This window comes from Ranitomeya imitator, chromosome 1, assembly GCF_032444005.1.
Source record: "Ranitomeya imitator isolate aRanImi1 chromosome 1, aRanImi1.pri, whole genome shotgun sequence".
Lineage (NCBI taxonomy): Eukaryota > Metazoa > Chordata > Amphibia > Anura > Dendrobatidae > Ranitomeya > Ranitomeya imitator.
In genome coordinates, this window is record NC_091282.1 from 855,229,385 (window position 1) to 855,248,972 (window position 19,588).

The window sequence follows — 19,588 nt, forward strand, 5'->3', positions numbered from 1 at the left end:
AAAATATTGATATTGGCAATGTTTATGATATGAGAGAATTGAACAAGGGTTATAAAACATTGTGGCCATTTATTTATGTATTTTGTACCTATTTAGCTATAATTTTATCACACTTACAATATGTCTATTCCTGGGGTGATTAACCCATTCATCTATATATATAAATACCCTTTGTGTCCAGTTGGCTTAGTTGGGTCCTGGGTAAGTTCATGTTTCTTCTCATGCTGAGTTGCTGGAGTGATTACAAGGATCAGGACTAGTGTGACCTCTGCAGTGTCTATAGTGCCTCAATGTTAAGTCAACTGGATAATACTAAAAGTGCCATTATTATTATTATTTGTATTATTATTCCTGACGGGTTTATGGAGAGAAAAAAGGTGAACACATTCATTTTATATAGAATTTTAGTAATAAATGTATTTGTCTATATTTGCCTCGTATTCACATGTAAAGCGCCATGGAATAAATGGCGCTATAAAAATTGATAATAATAATAAATATTTATTTTTACTCTTTCTTCCTCATGTTTATTATACATATTTATTTTTTAAATTTAAGTTGTAGTGTGATACCAATAAGGAGCAATTTAAATGTCTGTTTTATGTCTGTTTTTCTAATATTGTCATAGATTTTGCGAATATTACATTTTGATATATGAAAATCAACATAGATGAGTAAGATGGGTTAATAGTGTATCATAAAACAAGTTATGTATTGATTTATAATAGCTATTTAACAAGTGTATCCAGTTTTGTGCAGTCATTACTCTTTCATATACCTACAATCGAAGTTTAACTTTTCATTTGTTTGCGTGCATAATCAATAGATAGAAGATACATTCCCTAAATGGGTAGGATGATAGAAATGAATATTGGGTAGAAAAGACAATACCAGAAACAACACAATCAGCTCATTCTATTTTCTCTTGGATGGGTTCCATATTTTCTGGTAAAGCAAATTACAAGTAAAGGGTCCTACACAAATTAATAGATGTCAACTTATCAAATACACATGTGGTGTTCTTACTATCATCTCTGGTGAAATAATTATTAGTAATGACATTAATTTATTTCAACATAATAACTTATTGCATGCTTATTGATTATGAAAGGGGATGGCTAAGGTCTGCCACCCAAACACTATCAGAACTTACAACAGTATTTTTCAGCAATAATTTTTATCTCTAGATAATTGTTGTTTTTAAAATATCTTTATGTTAGAAGTGATTTTTTGTTTAATAGAGAGGTACCGCAATGGGGTCTAATGTAAAGGCTAACCCACAATTTCAGCTGAGTTCTGATTTTTTTGCGATATACAGATAATATTTTACTCATAGTGATGGGCTCCACTGAAGAAGTCAATGAATTCCATACTTACCTCATTCATATAGACGCTAAGATGAAATTAAGCTTGGTTTCTGTCCCTCATTCCATCAAGTTTTTAAACATAACTTAGGTTAAGTACAATTTTGTTAAACTTACTGGAATAAAAACCACTAAGTTTTGAGAAAATGTTTATCCCTGTGGTCTGATACTTTGAGGAAGAAAATCGTTATTAGTCTTTGCTATTACCAGAAATGACATGAGTTGTGATAAGCTCAAACTCAATGTCTACAAAATTCTAGGGGGTGCAGGTGGTGTCCGGAACTGAGAATTATGTGGGCCAGGTCTGCGGACAGGAGTGCTGTGCATGGGCTCCTGTTGGTGTCCCCAATAAAAATGGGCACTGGGCTGACGGACGTCAATGCTCAACGTAGATGTGTCGCATAGTTTTCCTGCGGCTGCCGCGTTCATAACGTCAAACATTATTCTCTCCGCGTGAGATCGTTGGGTATCATCCAGTCTGTTTAAACGTTCCTCAACCAAGGATGCGAATGGGGAGAGTTTGGTTGTGACGTGCTTGGACAAGATGCTGTTGGCCACTGCCAGGAGATCCACAGGTGTGGCTGCTGTTGATTTTCTTTTTCTAGATGGGCGCAGTGGACATGTCTGCTCCTCGATAGACGGGCTACTGGAGGACTGAGGGGACTGGACATTGTTAGCTTCCGTTGTTTCCCGCTGTTGCAGAGGCACCTGCGATTACATGAAAAAGAAAAATTTAAAATAAATAACATACAAACGACTCTGCCACACAGCCCTAGAGAGCCCCCACCTCCCCAAACACCTCTATGCCCGTCCATTGGAACCTATGAGGAACAGTTACCTGGGTTAAAAAACAAAGGGGTTAAAGAGCTGTGCTGAACTACATTGGCCGGCAATACTGTACGAATGTGCGGAAGACACAATATGTAAATTACGGACACAGGAAGTGGCAGCTGTTATCATCAGGGGGATTAAACATGAAAAACGTGACTCAGTATTACTGGAAACCATGCAGTCTCATAAACATACAAGACACACGGCATGCTACAAGAAGGGAGGCTTGGGGGTACTTACTTGCTCGTCAGGAGACTCAGTCAAGATATCTTCGGGCGATGGCTCACAAAGGCTTGTCACAGTCTGGCACGGGCGAGGGATTTCTTGGTCTCTAGTGAATGCCATCAGGTCGTAATACCACAACCTGGGCACATAGACTTCGTCAGTTCCGGCTCCAGACTTCTTAGAATTTTCCACTTTGTTGACCTCTTTTTTGAAAACTGTGCGGAGAGCCTGGATCTTTTTCCTCACAATGTTTTCATCCACGGTCTCTGTGGGATGATACTCCCTGTAGACGGCCACCAGCTTCTCATACGCTTCTCTCTTCATGTAGCGGTTGCTATAATCCTTAGATTTTATCTTCCACAAACAGGGCAGGGAGCGGTACATCTCTATGAGTGCCCGAACACAGTCCTGCTCATTTGTAGACATCTGGAAAAAAGAAAAAAATAAAAGTTAAGAAACAGCAAAAATAAAAAGTTTGATGGGCCGTATGCCGTTCTTATTGTTATCAGTCATTTATTGTATGGGATGGTCCGTGGGACTATTTCCAATTGCAAGCCACCATTTAGGGGATGGGATGGGGGCCGTTTGTGTGTTTCCCCATAGCCACCATTTGGGGATGGGATGGGGGCCGTGTAACATAGTAACATAGTAACATAGTAACATAGTTAGTAAGGCCGAAAAAAGACATTTGTCCATCCAGTTCAGCCTATATTCCATCATAATAAATACCCAGATCTACGTCCTTCTACAGAACCTAATAATTGTATGATACAATATTGTTCTGCTCCAGGAAGACATCCAGGCCTCTCTTGAACCCCTCGACTGAGTTCGCCATCACCACCTCCTCAGGCAAGCAATTCCAGATTCTCACTGCCCTAACAGTAAAGAATCCTCTTCTATGTTGGTGGAAAAACCTTCTCTCCTCCAGACGCAAAGAATGCCCCCTTGTGCCCGTCACCTTCCTTGGTATAAACAGATTCTCAGCGAGATATTTGTATTGTCCCCTTATATACTTATACATGGTTATTAGATCGCCCCTCAGTCGTCTTTTTTCTAGACTAAATAATCCTAATTTCGCTAATCTATCTGGGTATTGTAGTTCTCCCATCCCCTTTATTAATTTTGTTGCCCTCCTTTGTACTCTCTCTAGTTCCATTATATCCTTCCTGAGCACCGGTGCCCAAAACTGGACACAGTACTCCATGTGCGGTCTAACTAGGGATTTGTACAGAGGCAGTATAATGCTCTCATCATGTGTATCCAGACCTCTTTTAATGCACCCCATGATCCTGTTTGCCTTGGCAGCTGCTGCCTGGCACTGGCTGCTCCAGGTAAGTTTATCATTAACTAGGATCCCCAAGTCCTTCTCCCTGTCAGATTTACCCAGTGGTTTCCCATTCAGTGTGTAATGGTGATATTGATTCCCTCTTCCCATGTGTATAACCTTACATTTATCATTGTTAAACCTCATCTGCCACCTTTCAGCCCAAGTTTCCAACTTATCCAGATCCATCTGTAGCAGAATACTATCTTCTCTTGTATTAACTGCTTTACATAGTTTTGTATCATCTGCAAATATCGATATTTTACTGTGTAAACCTTCTACCAGATCATTAATGAATATGTTGAAGAGAACAGGTCCCAATACTGACCCCTGCGGTACCCCACTGGTCACAGCGACCCAGTTAGAGACTATACCATTTATAACCACCCTCTGCTTTCTATCACTAAGCCAGTTACTAACCCATTTACACACATTTTCCCCCAGACCAAGCATTCTCATTTTGTGTACCAACCTCTTGTGAGGCACGGTATCAAACGCTTTGGAAAAATCGAGATATACCACGTCCAATGACTCACCGTGGTCCAGTCTATAGCTTACCTCTTCATAAAAACTGATTAGATTGGTTTGACAAGAGCGATTTCTCATAAACCCATGCTGATATGGAGTTAAACAGTTATTCTCATTGAGATAATCCAGAATAACATCCCTCAGAAACCCTTCAAATATTTTACCAACAATAGAGGTTAGACTTACTGGCCTATAATTTCCAGGTTCACTTTTAGAGCCCTTTTTGAATATTGGCACCACATTTGCTATGCGCCAATCCTGCGGAACAGACCCTGTCTCTATAGAGTCCCTAAAAATAAGAAATAATGGTTTATCTATTACATTACTTAGTTCTCTTAGTACTCGTGGGTGTATGCCATCCGGACCCGGAGATTTATCTATTTTAATCTTATTTAGCCGGTTTCGCACCTCTTCTTGGGTTAGATTGGTGACCCTTAATATAGGGTTTTCATTGTTTCTTGGGATTTCACCTAGCATTTCATTTTCCACCGTGAATACCGTGGAGAAGAAGGTGTTTAATATGTTAGCTTTTTCCTCGTCATCTACAACCATTCTTTCCTCACTATTTTTTAAGGGGCCTACATTTTCAGTTTTTATTCTTTTACTATTGATATAGTTGAAGAACAGTTTGGGATTAGTTTTACTCTCCTTAGCAATGTGCTTCTCTGTTTCCTTTTTGGCAGCTTTAATTAGTTTTTTAGATAAAGTATTTTTCTCCCTATAGTTTTTTAGAGCTTCAATGGTGCCATCCTGCTTTAATAGTGCAAATGCTTTCTTTTTACTGTTAATTGCCTGTCTTACTTCTTTGTTTAGCCACATTGGGTTTTTCCTATTTCTAGTCCTTTTATTCCCACAAGGTATAAACCGCTTACACTGCCTATTTAGGATGTTCTTAAACATTTCCCATTTATTATCTGTATTCTCATTTCTGAGGATATTGTCCCAGTCTACCAGATTAAGGGCATCTCTAAGCTGTTCAAACTTTGCCTTCCTAAAGTTCAATGTTTTTGTGACTCCCTGACAAGTCCCCCTAGTGAAAGACAGGTGAAACTGCACAATATTGTGGTCGCTATTTCCTAAATGCCCAACCACCTGCAGATTTGTTATTCTGTCAGGTCTATTAGATAGTATTAGGTCTAAAAGTGCTGCTCCTCTGGTTGGATTCTGCACCAATTGTGAAAGATAATTTTTCTTGGTTATTAGCAGAAACCTGTTGCCTTTATGGGTTTCACAGGTTTCTGTTTCCCAGTTAATATCCGGGTAGTTAAAGTCCCCCATAACCAGGACCTCATTATGGGTTGCAGCTTCATCTATCTGCTTTAGAAGTAGACTTTCCATGCTTTCTGTTATATTTGGGGGTTTGTAACAGACCCCAATGAGAATTTTGTTACCATTTTTCCCTCCATGAATTTCAACCCATATGGACTCGACATCCTCATTCCCTTCGCTAATATCCTCCCTTAAAGTGGACTTTAGACAAGACTTTACATAGAGACAAACCCCTCCTCCTCTCCGATTTTTACGATCCTTTCTAAACAGACTGTAACCCTGTAAGTTAACTGCCCAGTCATAGCTTTCATCTAACCATGTCTCGGTTATTCCCACTATGTCAAAGTTACCTGTAGATATTTCTGCTTCTAGTTCTTCCATCTTGTTTGTCAGGCTTCTGGCGTTTGCGAGCATGCAGTTTAGAGGATTTTGTTTTGTTCCAATCTCCTCACTGTGGATTGTTTTAGAAATGTTCTTACCTCCCTTCTGAGTATGTTTTCCTGGGTCGTCTTTGTTCGAGTCTAATGTTTTTCTTCCCGTCCCCTCTTCTTCTAGTTTAACGCCCTCCTGATGAGTGTAGCGAGTCTTCTGGCGAATGTGTGTTTCCCAGGTTTGTTGAGGTGTAGTCCGTCTCTGGCGAGGAGTCCATCATACCAGTAATTCACACCGTGGTCCAGGAATCCAAATCCTTGTTGTCTGCACCATCGTCTTAGCCAGTTGTTTGCATCAAGGATCCTGTTCCATCTCCTGGTGCCATGCCCGTCTACTGGAAGGATAGAAGAAAAAACTACCTGTGCATCCAGTTCCTTTACTTTCTTCCCCAACTCTTCAAAGTCCTTGCAGATTGTCGGTAGGTCCTTCCTTGCCGTGTCATTGGTGCCAACATGTATCAGAAGAAATGGGTGGACGTCCTTGGAGCTGAAGAGCTTTGGTATCCTATCGGTCACATCCTTGATCATCGCACCTGGAAGGCAGCATACTTCTCTTGCAGTTATGTCCGGTCTGCAGATGGCTGCTTCTGTGCCTCTCAGTAGTGAGTCTCCCACCACCACCACTCTTCGTTGCTTCTTGGCTGTACTTTTTGCTGTCACTTGTTGCTGTGTGCCCTTTTCTTTTTTGCTTGCTGGTATTGCTTCATTCTTAGGTGTGCCATCTTCATCCTCTACAAAGATTTGATATCGGTTCTTCAGTTGTGTGGTTGGTGATTTCTCCATGGTCTTCTTGCTTCTTTTGGTCACATGCTTCCACTCATCTGCTTTTGGAGGTTCTCTGACACTTTTTGCACCTTCTGTGACCAGTAGAGATGCTTCTGTTCTGTCTAGAAAGTCTTCATTCTCTTTGATGAGTTTCAAAGTTGCTATTCTTTCTTCCAGACCCCGCACCTTTTCTTCTAAAAGAGCCACTAGTCTACACTTCTGACAGGTGAAATTTAATTCTTCTTCTGGTCGATCTGTGAACATGTAGCACATGCTGCAGCTCACCTGCTGCAGGGTGTGCTTTACCCTATTATTTTCATCCATTTTGAGCATTGAAAAATTTGTAAATTCTATTGGTTGCTATTTTGTCAATGGCCAATTTCATGTTGGTGAAACACACCATACTACAAAATCGTTAGAATTACCACTAAACGGGAAATACTACAGCGCTAAAGCGTATTTGGTTATAAACTTGAAAGCTCTAAAAAAAATCACTGCTGAGATGTAGTATACATCTATTTTCTATACACATAAATTAGTATTGCTGCATGGCAAATGAATACAGCACAAGGATATACTCACCGTAGATGTACTAATTGAGAACGCTGCAGAGTTGAAGATCTACAAACAGGTCGCTCAAAAGTTACAGCCAAGACACCCACGAGATGATGGAGAAGGAACACGATGGATTTCGAACCAAGACGCACACGAGATGCTCGTGGATGGCAGAGTACGCACAAGTGATTGAAAAGTTGTAAAGTCGCGGTTTATATTTCGGAACGCAGCTACAGATGACCCCGATGTGACCTATCAGCGTTCTCAGTGAGACGTAACAACAAAGCCATTTGAAATCTATAACGTTATGGCGTCACCTTTTGTAATGTAATAATGAGATTTAAAGGGGTCTTCTTTTGAAATAGTGATGCATTGTAAATACGCCCTTATGTAAAGTTCACACCTACCTCCCAGGCTGTCGTGACAGTTGGCGTCTCCTTTTGTAATGTAATGTAAAGGGGTGCCTTTTTTAATGTAATAATGTAATGTAGGCGTCACCTTTTGCCAATATTCAAAAAGGGCTCTAAAAGTGAACCTGGAAATTATAGGCCAGTAAGTCTAAAGGTACCTTCACACATAACGATATTGTTAACGATATCGTTGCTATTTGTGACGTAGCAACGATATCGTTAATGAAATCGTTATGTGTGACAGCGACCAACGATCAGGCCCCTGCTGGGAGATCGTTGGTCGCTGAATAAAGTCCAGAACTTTATTTCGTCGCTGGACTCCTGCTGACATCGCTGGATCGGCGTGTGTGACACCGATCCAGCGATGTCTTCACTGGTAACCAGGGTAAACATCGGGTAACTAAGCGCAGGGCCGCGCTTAGTAACCCGATGTTTACCCTGGTTACCATGCTAAAAGTAAAAAAAAACAAACACTACATACTTACCTACAGCCGTCTGTCCTCCAGCGCTGTGCTCTGCTCTCCTCCTGTACTGGCTGTGAGCCGGAAAGCAGAGCGGTGACGTCACCGCTCTGCTTTCCGGCTCACAGACAGTACAGGAGGAGAGCAGAGAAGCAGAGCGCAGCGCCGGAGGACAGACGGCTGTAGGTAAGTATGTAGTGTTTGTTTTTTTTTACTTTTAGCATGGTAACCAGGGTAAACATCGGGTTACTAAGCGCGGCCCTGCGCTTAGTTACCCGATGTTTACCCTGGTTACCGGCATCGTTGGTCGCTGGAGAGCGGTCTGTGTGACAGCTCTCCAGCGACCAAACAGCGACGCTGCAGCGATCCTGATCTTTGTCGGTATCGCTGCAGCGTCGCTTAATGTGAAGGGGCCTTTACCTCTATTGTTGGTAAAATATTTGAAGGGTTTCTGAGGGATGTTATTCTGGATTATCTCAATGAGAATAACTGTTTAACTCCATATCAGCATGGGTTTATGAGAAATCGCTCCTGTCAAACCAATCTAATCAGTTTTTATGAAGAGGTAAGCTATAGGCTGGACCACGGTGAGTCATTGGACGTGGTATATCTCGATTTTTCGAAAGCGTTTGATACCGTGCCGCACAAGAGGTTGGTATACAAAATGAGAATGCTTGGTCTGGGGGAAATTGTGTGTAAATGGGTTAGTAACTGGCTTAGTGATAGAAAGCAGAGGGTGGTTATAAATGGTATAGTCTCTAACTGGGTCGCTGTGACCAGTGGGGTACCGCAGGGGTCAGTATTGGGACCTGTTCTCTTCAACATATTCATTAATGATCTGGTAGAAGGTTTACACAGTAAAATATCGATATTTGCAGATGATACAAAACTATGTAAAGCAGTTAATACAAGAGAAGATAGTATTCTGCTACAGATGGATCTGGATAAGTTGGAAACTTGGGCTGAAATGTGGCAGATGAGGTTTAACAATGATAAATGTAAGGTTATACACATGGGAAGAAGGAATCAATGTCACCATTACACACTGAATGGGAAACCACTGGGTAAATCTGACAGGGAGAAGGACTTGGGGATCCTAGTTAATGATAAACTTACCTGGAGCAGCCAGTGCCAGGCAGCAGCTGCCAAGGCAAACAGGATCATGGGGTGCATTAAAAGAGGTCTGGATACACATGATGAGAGCATTATACTGCCTCTGTACAAATCCCTAGTTAGATCGCACATGGAGTACTGTGTCCAGTTTTGGGCACCGGTGCTCAGGAAGGATATAATGGAACTAGAGAGAGTACAAAGGAGGGCAACAAAATTAATAAAGGGGATGGGAGAACTACAATACCCAGATAGATTAGCGAAATTAGGATTATTTAGTCTAGAAAAAAGACGACTGAGGGGCGATCTAATAACCATGTATAAGTATATAAGGGGACAATACAAATATCTCGCTGAGGATCTGTTTATACCAAGGAAGGTGACGGGCACAAGGGGGCATTCTTTGCGTCTGGAGGAGAGAAGGTTTTTCCACCAACATAGAAGAGGATTCTTTACTGTTAGGGCAGTGAGAATCTGGAATTGCTTGCCTGAGGAGGTGGTGATGGCGAACTCAGTCGAGGGGTTCAAGAGAGGCCTGGATGTCTTCCTGGAGCAGAACAATATTGTATCATACAATTAGGTTCTGTAGAAGGACGTAGATCTGGGGATTTATTATGATGGAATATAGGCTGAACTGGATGGACAAATGTCTTTTTTCGGCCTTACTAACTATGTTACTAATATGTTACTATGTTACTATGAATGCATTAGGGAGTATGGTGTTAATTACATTACTATAATAATGTTCACACCACCTCCCAGGCTATTATGAGAGATGGCGTCTCCTTTTCTATAATGTAATATAATGGGGTCTCCGAAATGTAACATAATTGCGTATCCTTTATTTTGGTAAAACTTAAATACTATGTCACTGTGCGGTTCTTAATACTTTCTGTCATTGCATTACGGTATTGTTTGCTATCAGGGCGCTGATATTTGGTAACAGAATTATGCTATTTGTCATATTGTATTGTCTACGAGCGACATTGCTAAATTTAAAGGCGTCTCCTTTTGCAATGTATAACGCCTACCTGGCCACAACAAGACGCTGCGACGACCCCTTTCCTCGTTGCTGGCGTCGTTGCTTTTCGTGTCAAACACAACGATTCAGGCTGATCTAACGACCAAATAATGTTCTGAACTTTCAGCAACGACTAGCGATGTCACAGCAGGATCCGGATCGCTGCTGCGTGTCAAACACAACGATATCGCTATCCAGGACGCTACAACGTCACAGATCGTTGTCGTTCTCGTTGCAATATCGCTCAGTGTGAAGGTACCTTAACCCCTTAGCGACCGCCGATACGGCTTTTAACGGCGGCCGCTAAGGGTACTTAAACCACAGCGCCGTTAATTAACGGCGCTGTGGAAAAAGTCCATAGCACCCCCCAGAGGCCGATTTTCTCCGGGGTCTCGGCTGCCGAGGGTAGCCGAGACCCCAGAGAACATGATTCGGGGGTTTTTTAACCCACCCCGCATTTGCGATCGCCGGTAATTAACCGTTTACCGGCGATCGCAAAAAAAAATAAAAAATACGCGATCTCTTTTTAATTTCTCTGTCCTCCGATGTGATCGCACATCGGAGGACAGAGAAAAGGGGTCCCAGGTGGCCCCCCAATACTCACCTAGCTCCCCCGATGCTCCTCGTGTCTCCCGGTGGGCGCCGCCATCTTCAAAATGGCGGGCGCATGCGCAGTGCGCCCGCCGGCCGGCACCGGGAGAATCTTTGGGGTCTCGGCTGCTGGGGGTAGCCGAGACCCCAAAGAGCATGATCAGGGTCGGTATTACCGACCCCTGTTTTGCGATCGCCGGTAATTAACTGTTTACCGGCGACCGCAAAAAAAAAAAAAAAAAGTAAAGTGTAATTCTCTGTCCTCTGATGTGATCGCACATCAGAGGACAGAGAAATAGGGGGATTCGGGGACCCTAGCATACTCACCTAGGTCCCTGGATCCTCTTGCTGCTCCTCCTGGCCGCTGGCAGAAGAACATGGCGGACGCATGCCCAGTGCGCCCGCCATCTGTCTCCATCTGCCGGCCGGCAGGAGAACAGCAGTTGGGGCTAAAATTAGGGTTAGGGGTAGGGTTAGGGTTAGGGGTAGGGTTAGGGGTAGGGTTAGGGTTAGGGTTAGGGTTAGGGGTAGGGTTAGGGGTAGGGTTAGGGTTAGGGGTAGGGTTAGGGGTAGGGTTAGGGTTAGGGTTAGGGGTAGGGTTAGGGGTAGGGTTAGGGTTAGGGGTAGGGGTAGGGGTAGGGTTAGGGGTAGGGCTAGGGTTAGGGCTAGGGGTAGGGTTAGGGCTAGGGTTAGGGCTAGGGTTAGGGCTAGGGTTGGGGCTAAATTTAGGGTTAGGGTTGGGGCTAAATTTAGGGTTAGGGTTGGGGCTAAATTTAGGGTTAGGCTTCTTTCACACTTACGTCGGTACGGGGCCGTCGCAATGCGTCGGCCCGACATACCGACGCACGTTGTGAAAATTGTGCACAACGTGGGCAGCAGCTGTAGTTTTTCAACGCATCCGCTGCCCAATCTATGTCCTGGGGAGGAGGGGGCGGAGTTACGGCCACGCATGCGCGGTCAGAAATGGCAGATGTGACGTACAAAAAAACGTTTCATTGAACGTTTTTTTGTGCCGACGCTCCACCAAAACACAACTGATCCAGTGCACGACGGACGCGACGTGTGGCCATCCGTCACGATCCGTCGGCAATACAAGTCTATGGGCAAAAAACGCATCCTGCGGGCACATCTGCAGGATCCGTTTCTTGTCCAAAACGACAGATTGCGACGGATGCCAAACGACCCAAGTGTGAAAGTAGCCTTAGGGCTAGGGTTAGGGTTGGGGCTAAAGTTAGGGCTAGGGTTGGGGCTAAAGTTAGGGTTAGAGTTGGGATTAGGGTTAGGGTTTGGATTAGGGTTGGTATTAGGGTTAGGGTTGGCATTAGGGTTACGCTTGGGATTAGGGTTAGGGTTAGGTTTGAGGTTAGGGTTGAGATTAGGATTAGGGGTGTGTTGGATTTAGGGTTTTGATTAGGGTTATGGTTAGGGTTGACATTAGGGTTGTTTTGGGGTAAGGGTTGTGATTATGGTTAGGGTTAGTGATTAGGATTATGGATCAGGTTGGGATTAGGGTTAGGGGTGTGTTGGGGTTAGGGTTGGAGCTAGAATTGGGGGGTTTCCACTGTTTAGGTACATCAGGGGGTCTCCAAACACGACAGCCAATTTTGCGCTCAAAAAGTCAAATGGTGCTCCCTCCCTTCTGAGCTCTGCCGTGCGCCCAAACAGTGGGTTACCCCCACATATGGGGCATCAGCATACTCGGGATAAATTGGACAACAACTTCTGGGGTCCAATTTCTCTTGTTACCCTTGTGAAAATAAAAACTTGGGGACTACAAAATCTTTTTTGTGAAAAAAAAATATTTTTTATTTTCACGACTCTGCATTCTAAACTTCTGTGAAGCACTTGGGCATTCAAAGTTCTCACCACACATCTATATAAGTTCCTTGGGGGGTCTAGTTTCCAAAATGGGGTCACTTGTGGGGGGTTACTACAGTTTAGGTACATCAGGGGCTCTGCAATCGCAACATAATGCCCACAGACCATTCTATCAAAGTCTGCATTCCAAAAAGGCGCTCCTTCCCTTCCGAGCTCTGCCGTGCGCCCAAACAGTGGTTTACCCCCACATATGGCGCATCAGCGTACTCGGGATAAATTGGACAACAACTATTGCAGTCCAATTTCTCCTGTTACCCTTGTGAAAATAAAAACTTGGGGGCTACAATATCTTTTTTGTGGAAAAAAAAAATATTTTTTATTTTCACGACTCTGCATTCTAAACCTCTGTGAAGCACTTGGGCATTCAAAGTTCTCAACACACATCTAGATAAGTTCCTTGGGGGGTGTAGTTTCCAAAATGGGGTCACTTGTGGGGGGTTACTACAGTTTAGGTACATCAGGGGCTCTGCAATCGCAACATAATGCCCACAGACCATTCTATCAAAGTCTGCATTCCAAAAAGGCGCTCCTTCCCTTCCGAGCTCTGCCGTGCGCCCAAACAGTGGTTTACCCCCACATATGGCGCATCAGCGTACTCCGGATAAATTGGACAACAACTATTGCAGTCCAATTTCTCCTGTTACCCTTGTGAAAATAAAAACTTGGGGGCTACAATATCTTTTTTGTGGAAAAAAAAAATATTTTTTATTTTCACGACTCTGCATTCTAAACTTCTGTGAAGCACTTGGGCATTCAAAGTTTTCACCACACATCTAGATAAGTTCCTTGGGGGGTCTAGTTTCCAAAATGGGGTCACTTGTGGAGGGTTTCTACTGGTTAGGTACATCAGGGGCTCTGCAAACGCAACATAATACCCGCAGACCATTCTATCAAAGTCTGCATTCCAAAACGGCGCTCCTTCCTTCCGAGCTCTGCCGTGCGCCCAAACAGTGGTTTACCCCCACATATGGGGTACCAGCATACTCAGGACAAATTGGACAACAACTTTTGGGGTCCAATTTCTCTTGTTACCCTTGTGAAAATAAAAACTTGGGGGCTAAAAAATCTTTTTTGTGGAAAAAAAAAATATTTTTTATTTTCACGGCTCTGCATTATAAACTTCTGTGAAGCACTTGGGCATTCAAGGTTCTCACCACACATCTGTGGGGGATTTCTACTGTTTAGGCACATCAGGGGCTCTCCAAACGCGACATGGCGTCCGATCTCAATTCCAGCCAATTCTACATTGAAAAAGTAAAACGGCACTCTTTCTCTTCCAAGCTCTGCGGTGCGCCCAAACAGTGGTTTACCCCCACATATTGGGTATCGACGTACTCAGGAGAAATTGCACAACAACTTTAGTGGTCTAATTTCTCCTGTTTCCCTTGTGAAAATAAAAATTTGTGGGCAAAAAGATCATTTTTGTAGAAAAAATGCAATTTTTTTTTTCACGGCTCTACGTTATAAACTTCTGTGAAGCACATGGGGGTTCAAAGTGCTCGCCACACATCTAGATAAGTTCCTTAAGGGGTCTAGTTTCCAAAATGGTGTCACTTGTGGGGGGTTTCCACTGTTTAGGCACATCAGGGGCTCTCCAAACGCGACATGGCGTCCAATCTCAATTCCAGCCAATTCTGCATTGAAAACGTAAAACGGCACTCCTTCTCTTCCAAGCTCTGCGGTGCGCCCTAACAGCTGTTTACCCCCACATATTGGGTATCAGCGTACTCAGGAGAAATTGCACAACAACTTTTGTGGTCTAACTTCTCCTGTTACCCTTGTGAAAATAAAAATTTGTGGGCAAAAATATCATTTTTGTAGAAAAAATTCGATTTTTTTTTTCACGGCTCTACGTTATAAACTTCTGTGAAGCACATGGGGGTTCAAAGTGCTTGCCACACATCTAGATAAGTTCCTTAAGGGGTCTAGTTTCCAAAATGGTGTCACTTGTGGGGGGTTTCCACTGTTTAGGCACATCAGGGGCTCTCCAAACGCGACATGGCGTCCAATCTCAATTCCAGCCAATTCAACATTGAAAAAGTAAAACGGCGCTCTTTCACTTCCAAGCTCTGCGGTGCGCCCAAACAGTGGTTTACCCTCACATATGGGGTATCGACGTATTCAGGAGAAATCGCACAACAACTTTTGTGGTCTAATTTCTCCTGTTACCCTTGTGAAAATAAGAATTTGTGGGTGAAAAGATCATTTTTGTGTAAACAAAAGCGATTTTTTATTTTCACGGCTCTACGTTATAAACTTCTGTGAAGCACTTGGGGGTTCAAAGTGCTCACCACACATCTAGATAAGTTCCTTAAGGGGTCTAGTTTCCAAAATGGTGTCACTTGTGGGGAGTTTCCACTGTTTAGGCACATCAGGGGCTCTCTAAACGTGACATGGCGTCCGATCTCAATTCCAGCCAATTCTGCATTGAAAAAGTCAAACGGCGCTCCTTCACTTCTAAGTTCTGCGGTGCGCCCTAACAGTGGTTTACCCCCACATATGGGGTATTGGCGTATTCAGGAGAAATTGCATAACAAGATTTATGGTTACATTTCTGTTTTTACACTTGTGAAAATAAAAAAAATGGTTCTGAATTAAGATGTTTGCAAAAAAAAGTTAAATGTTCATTTTTTCCTTCCACATTGTTTCAGTTCCTGTGAAGCACGTAAAGGGTTAATAAACTTCTTGAATGTGGTTTTGAGAACCTTGAGGGGTGTAGTTTTTAGAATGGTGTCACACTTCATTATTTTCTATCATATAGACTCCTCAAAATGACTTCAAATGTGATGTGGTCCCTAAAAAAAATGGTGTTGTAAAAATGAGAAATTGCTGGTCAACTTTTAACCCTTATAACTCCCTGACAAAAAAAAATTTTGTTTCCAAAATTGTGCTGATGTAAAGTAGACATGTGGGAAATGTTATTTATTAACTATTTTTTGTGACATATCTCTCTGATTTAAGGGCATAAAAATACAAAGTTTGAAAATTGCAAAATTTTAAAAATTTTCGCCATATTTCCATTTTTTTCATAAATAATCGCAAGTAATATCGAAGAAATGTTACCACTAACATGAAGTACAATATGTCACGAAAAAACAATCTCAGAATCAGCGGGATCCGTTGAAGCGTTCTAGAGTTATAACCTCATAAAGTGACAGTGGTCAGAATTGCAAAAATTGGCTTGGTCATTAAGTACCAAATTGGCTCTGTCACTAAGGGGTTAAGTTCTAACTAATTAACTGTTTTCTATTTTATATCTATTTACACACTCATGTGTATCTTGTCAAGGAATCAGGACTCCTTCATTTATATTAGATAGTGATCACATTTTGCTGAGTTGGAAAGGATTACAAAATATAAATGGGGATCTTGAAATTATTTGTATCCATTTAATTTCATGTGGCTTTTTATACAATTAACCCTGTCATTTACATAACAAATGTCCTGTGTTCACAGTTGGCTTAGGTGGTCCTTAGGGTACCATCACACGCAGCAACTTTCCAACGATCAAGACCAGCGATACGACCTGGCCGTGATCGTTGGAAAGTCCTTGGGTGGTCGCTGGAGAGCTGTCACACAGACAGCTCTCCAGCGACCAACGATGCCGAAGTCCCCGGGTAACCAGGGTAAACATCGGGTTACTAAGTGCAGGGCCGCGCTTAGTAACCTGATGTTTACCCTGGTTACCATTGTAAATGTAAAAAAAAAAACACTACATACTTACATTCCGTTGTCTGTCACGTCCCTTGCCGTCAGCTTCCCGCACCGACTGTGAGCACCGGCCGGCCGTAAAGCAGAGCACAGCAGTGACGTCACCGCTGTGCTTTACGGCCGGCGCTCACAGTCAGTGCAGGAAGCTGAAGGCGAGGGACGTGACCAGACACCAGAATGTAAGTATGTAGTGTTTTTTTTTTTTACATTTACAATGGTAACCAGGGTAAACATTGGGTTACCAAGCGCGGCCCTGCGCTTAGTAACCCGATATTTACCCTGGTTACCAGTGAACACATCGCTGGGTCGGCATCACACATGCCGATCCAGCGATGTCAGCGGGTGATCCAGCGACGAAATAAAGTTCTGGCCTTCTAGCTCCGACCAGCGATGTCACAGCAGGATCCAGATCGCTGCTGCATGTCAAACACAACGATATCGCTATCCAGGACGCTGCAACGTCACGGATCGCTATCGTTATCATTGTAATGTTGTTCAGTGTGAAGGTACCTTTAGTATGTGCTTGTCTCTACTAATGCTGAGTAGCTGATGAAATTACAAAGCTCCACAGAACATAGTAACATAGTAACATAGTAACATAGTTAGTAAGGCCGAAAAAAGACATTTGTCCATCCAGTTCAGCCTATATTCCATCATAATAAATACCCAGATCTACGTCCTTCTACAGAACCTAATAATTGTATGATACAATATTGTTCTGCTCCAGGAAGACATCCAGGCCTCTCTTGAACCCCTCGACTGAGTTCGCCATCACCACCTCCTCAGGCAAGCAATTCCAGATTCTCACTGCCCTAACAGTAAAGAATCCTCTTCTATGTTGGTGGAAAAACCTTCTCTTCTCCAGACGCAAAGAATGCCCCCTTGTGCCCGTCACCTTCCTTGGTATAAACAGATCCTCAGCGAGATATTTGTATTGTCCCCTTATATACTTATACATGGTTATTAGATCGCCCCTCAGTCGTCTTTTTTCTAGACTAAATAATCCTAATTTCGCTAATCTATCTGGGTATTGTAGTTCTCCCATCCCCTTTATTAATTTTGTTGCCCTCCTTTGTACTCTCTCTAGTTCCATTATATCCTTCATGAGCACCGGTGCCCAAAACTGGACACAGTACTCCATGTGCGGTCTAACTAGGGATTTGTACAGAGGCAGTATAATGCTCTCATCATGTGTATCCAGACCTCTTTTAATGCACCCCATGATCCTGTTTGCCTTGGCAGCTGCTGCCTGGCACTGGCTGCTCCAGGTAAGTTTATCATTAACTAGGATCCCCAAGTCCTTCTCCCTGTCAGATTTACCCAGTGGTTTCCCGCTCAGTGTGTAATGGTGATATTGATTCCCTCTTCCCATGTGTATAACCTTACATTTATCATTGTTAAACCTCATCTGCCACCTTTCAGCCCAAGTTTCCAACTTATCCAGATCCATCTGTAGCAGAATACTATCTTCTCTTGTATTAACTGCTTTACATAGTTTTGTATCATCTGCAAATATCGATATTTTACTGTGTAAACCTTCTACCAGATCATTAATGAATATGTTGAAGAGAACAGGTCCCAATACTGACCACTGTGGTACCCCACTGGTCACAGCGACCCAGTTAGAGACTATACCATTTATAACCACCCTCTGCTTTCTATCACTAAGCCAGTTACTAACCCATTTACACACATTTTCCCCCAGACCAAGCATTCTCATTTTGTGTACCAACCTCTTGTGCGGCACGGTATCAAACGCTTTGGAAAAATCGAGATATACCACGTCCAATGACTCACCGTGGTCCAGCCTATAGCTTACCTCTTCATAAAAACTGATTAGATTGGTTTGACAGGAGCGATTTCTCATAAACCCATGCTGATATGGAGTTAAACAGTTATTCTCATTGAGATAATCCAGAATAACATCCCTCAGAAACCCTTCAAATATTTTACCAACCAGAAGTGTTACCTTTGCAGTCTGTTGTATTTCATGAACAGGGCTATTCACTATTATTCAATTGAACAAATAGTTGTATCACAGGACAATACACCCCAAACCAGTCTGATTTCTTTCATCTCTTAGTGAACCTCTTACTGAAGGAGACAATTTTAACCCTGATGACCAGGCCACATTTTTTTTTTTAAAGCAGACCAGTGTCACTTCATGTTGTGACAACTCTGGAAGACTAACGTATATCAGTGATTCTGAGATTATTTTTTTATGACACTTTGTATTTTATGTTAGTGGGAAGTTAAGGTCGATATGTTTTGCTTTTAATTGTGATAAAAAAATGTAAATTCTTGTGAAAATTTGTGTAAAAGTAGCAATTTTCAAACTTTCAATCTTTATATCCTTAAGTAGTTAGTCATGGTGTACAAAATAATAATAAACAACATTTCTCATATGTCTATGTTACATGTGCATATTTTTTCAAATGTAATTTTATTTGGTTAGGATGTTAGATCTGTTGAAAAATTAGCAATTGCTACTCAACTTTTAAGAAATTTATAAAACCTGTTTCCTTAGGGACCTCTTCAGATTTAAATGGACATGTAGTCAAAAAGTTCTGTTTGATCACAAGGCAAGGCTTGGAGGGAAGAAGCGACATTTGGTATTTGGAAAGTAAATTTGTCTGGAATAGTTTGCAGACACCATGCCTTATTTACAGAGCCTGTGGGTACCAAAACAGCAGAACCCCCCACAAGGGACCCCATACACCCCTCAAGGAATTCATCTAGGGGTGTACTGAACATTTGTAACCTACAGATTATTCACAAACTGCTCTGAGATGTGGTCACCACTAGTGTTGAGCGATACCATCCGATACTTGAAAGTATCGGTATCGGATAGTATCGGCTGATACCCGAAAAGTATCGGATATCGCCGATACCGATACCCAATACCAATACAAGTCAATGGGACACCAAGTATCGGAAGGTATCCTGATGGTTCCCAGGGTCTGAAGGAGAGGAAACTCTCCTTCAGGCCCTGGGATCCATATTAATGTGTAAAATAAAGAATTAAAATAAAAAATATTGATATAATTACCTCTCCGGAGGCCCCTGGACATCACCGCTGATAACCGGCAGCCTTCTTTGCTTAAAATGAGCACG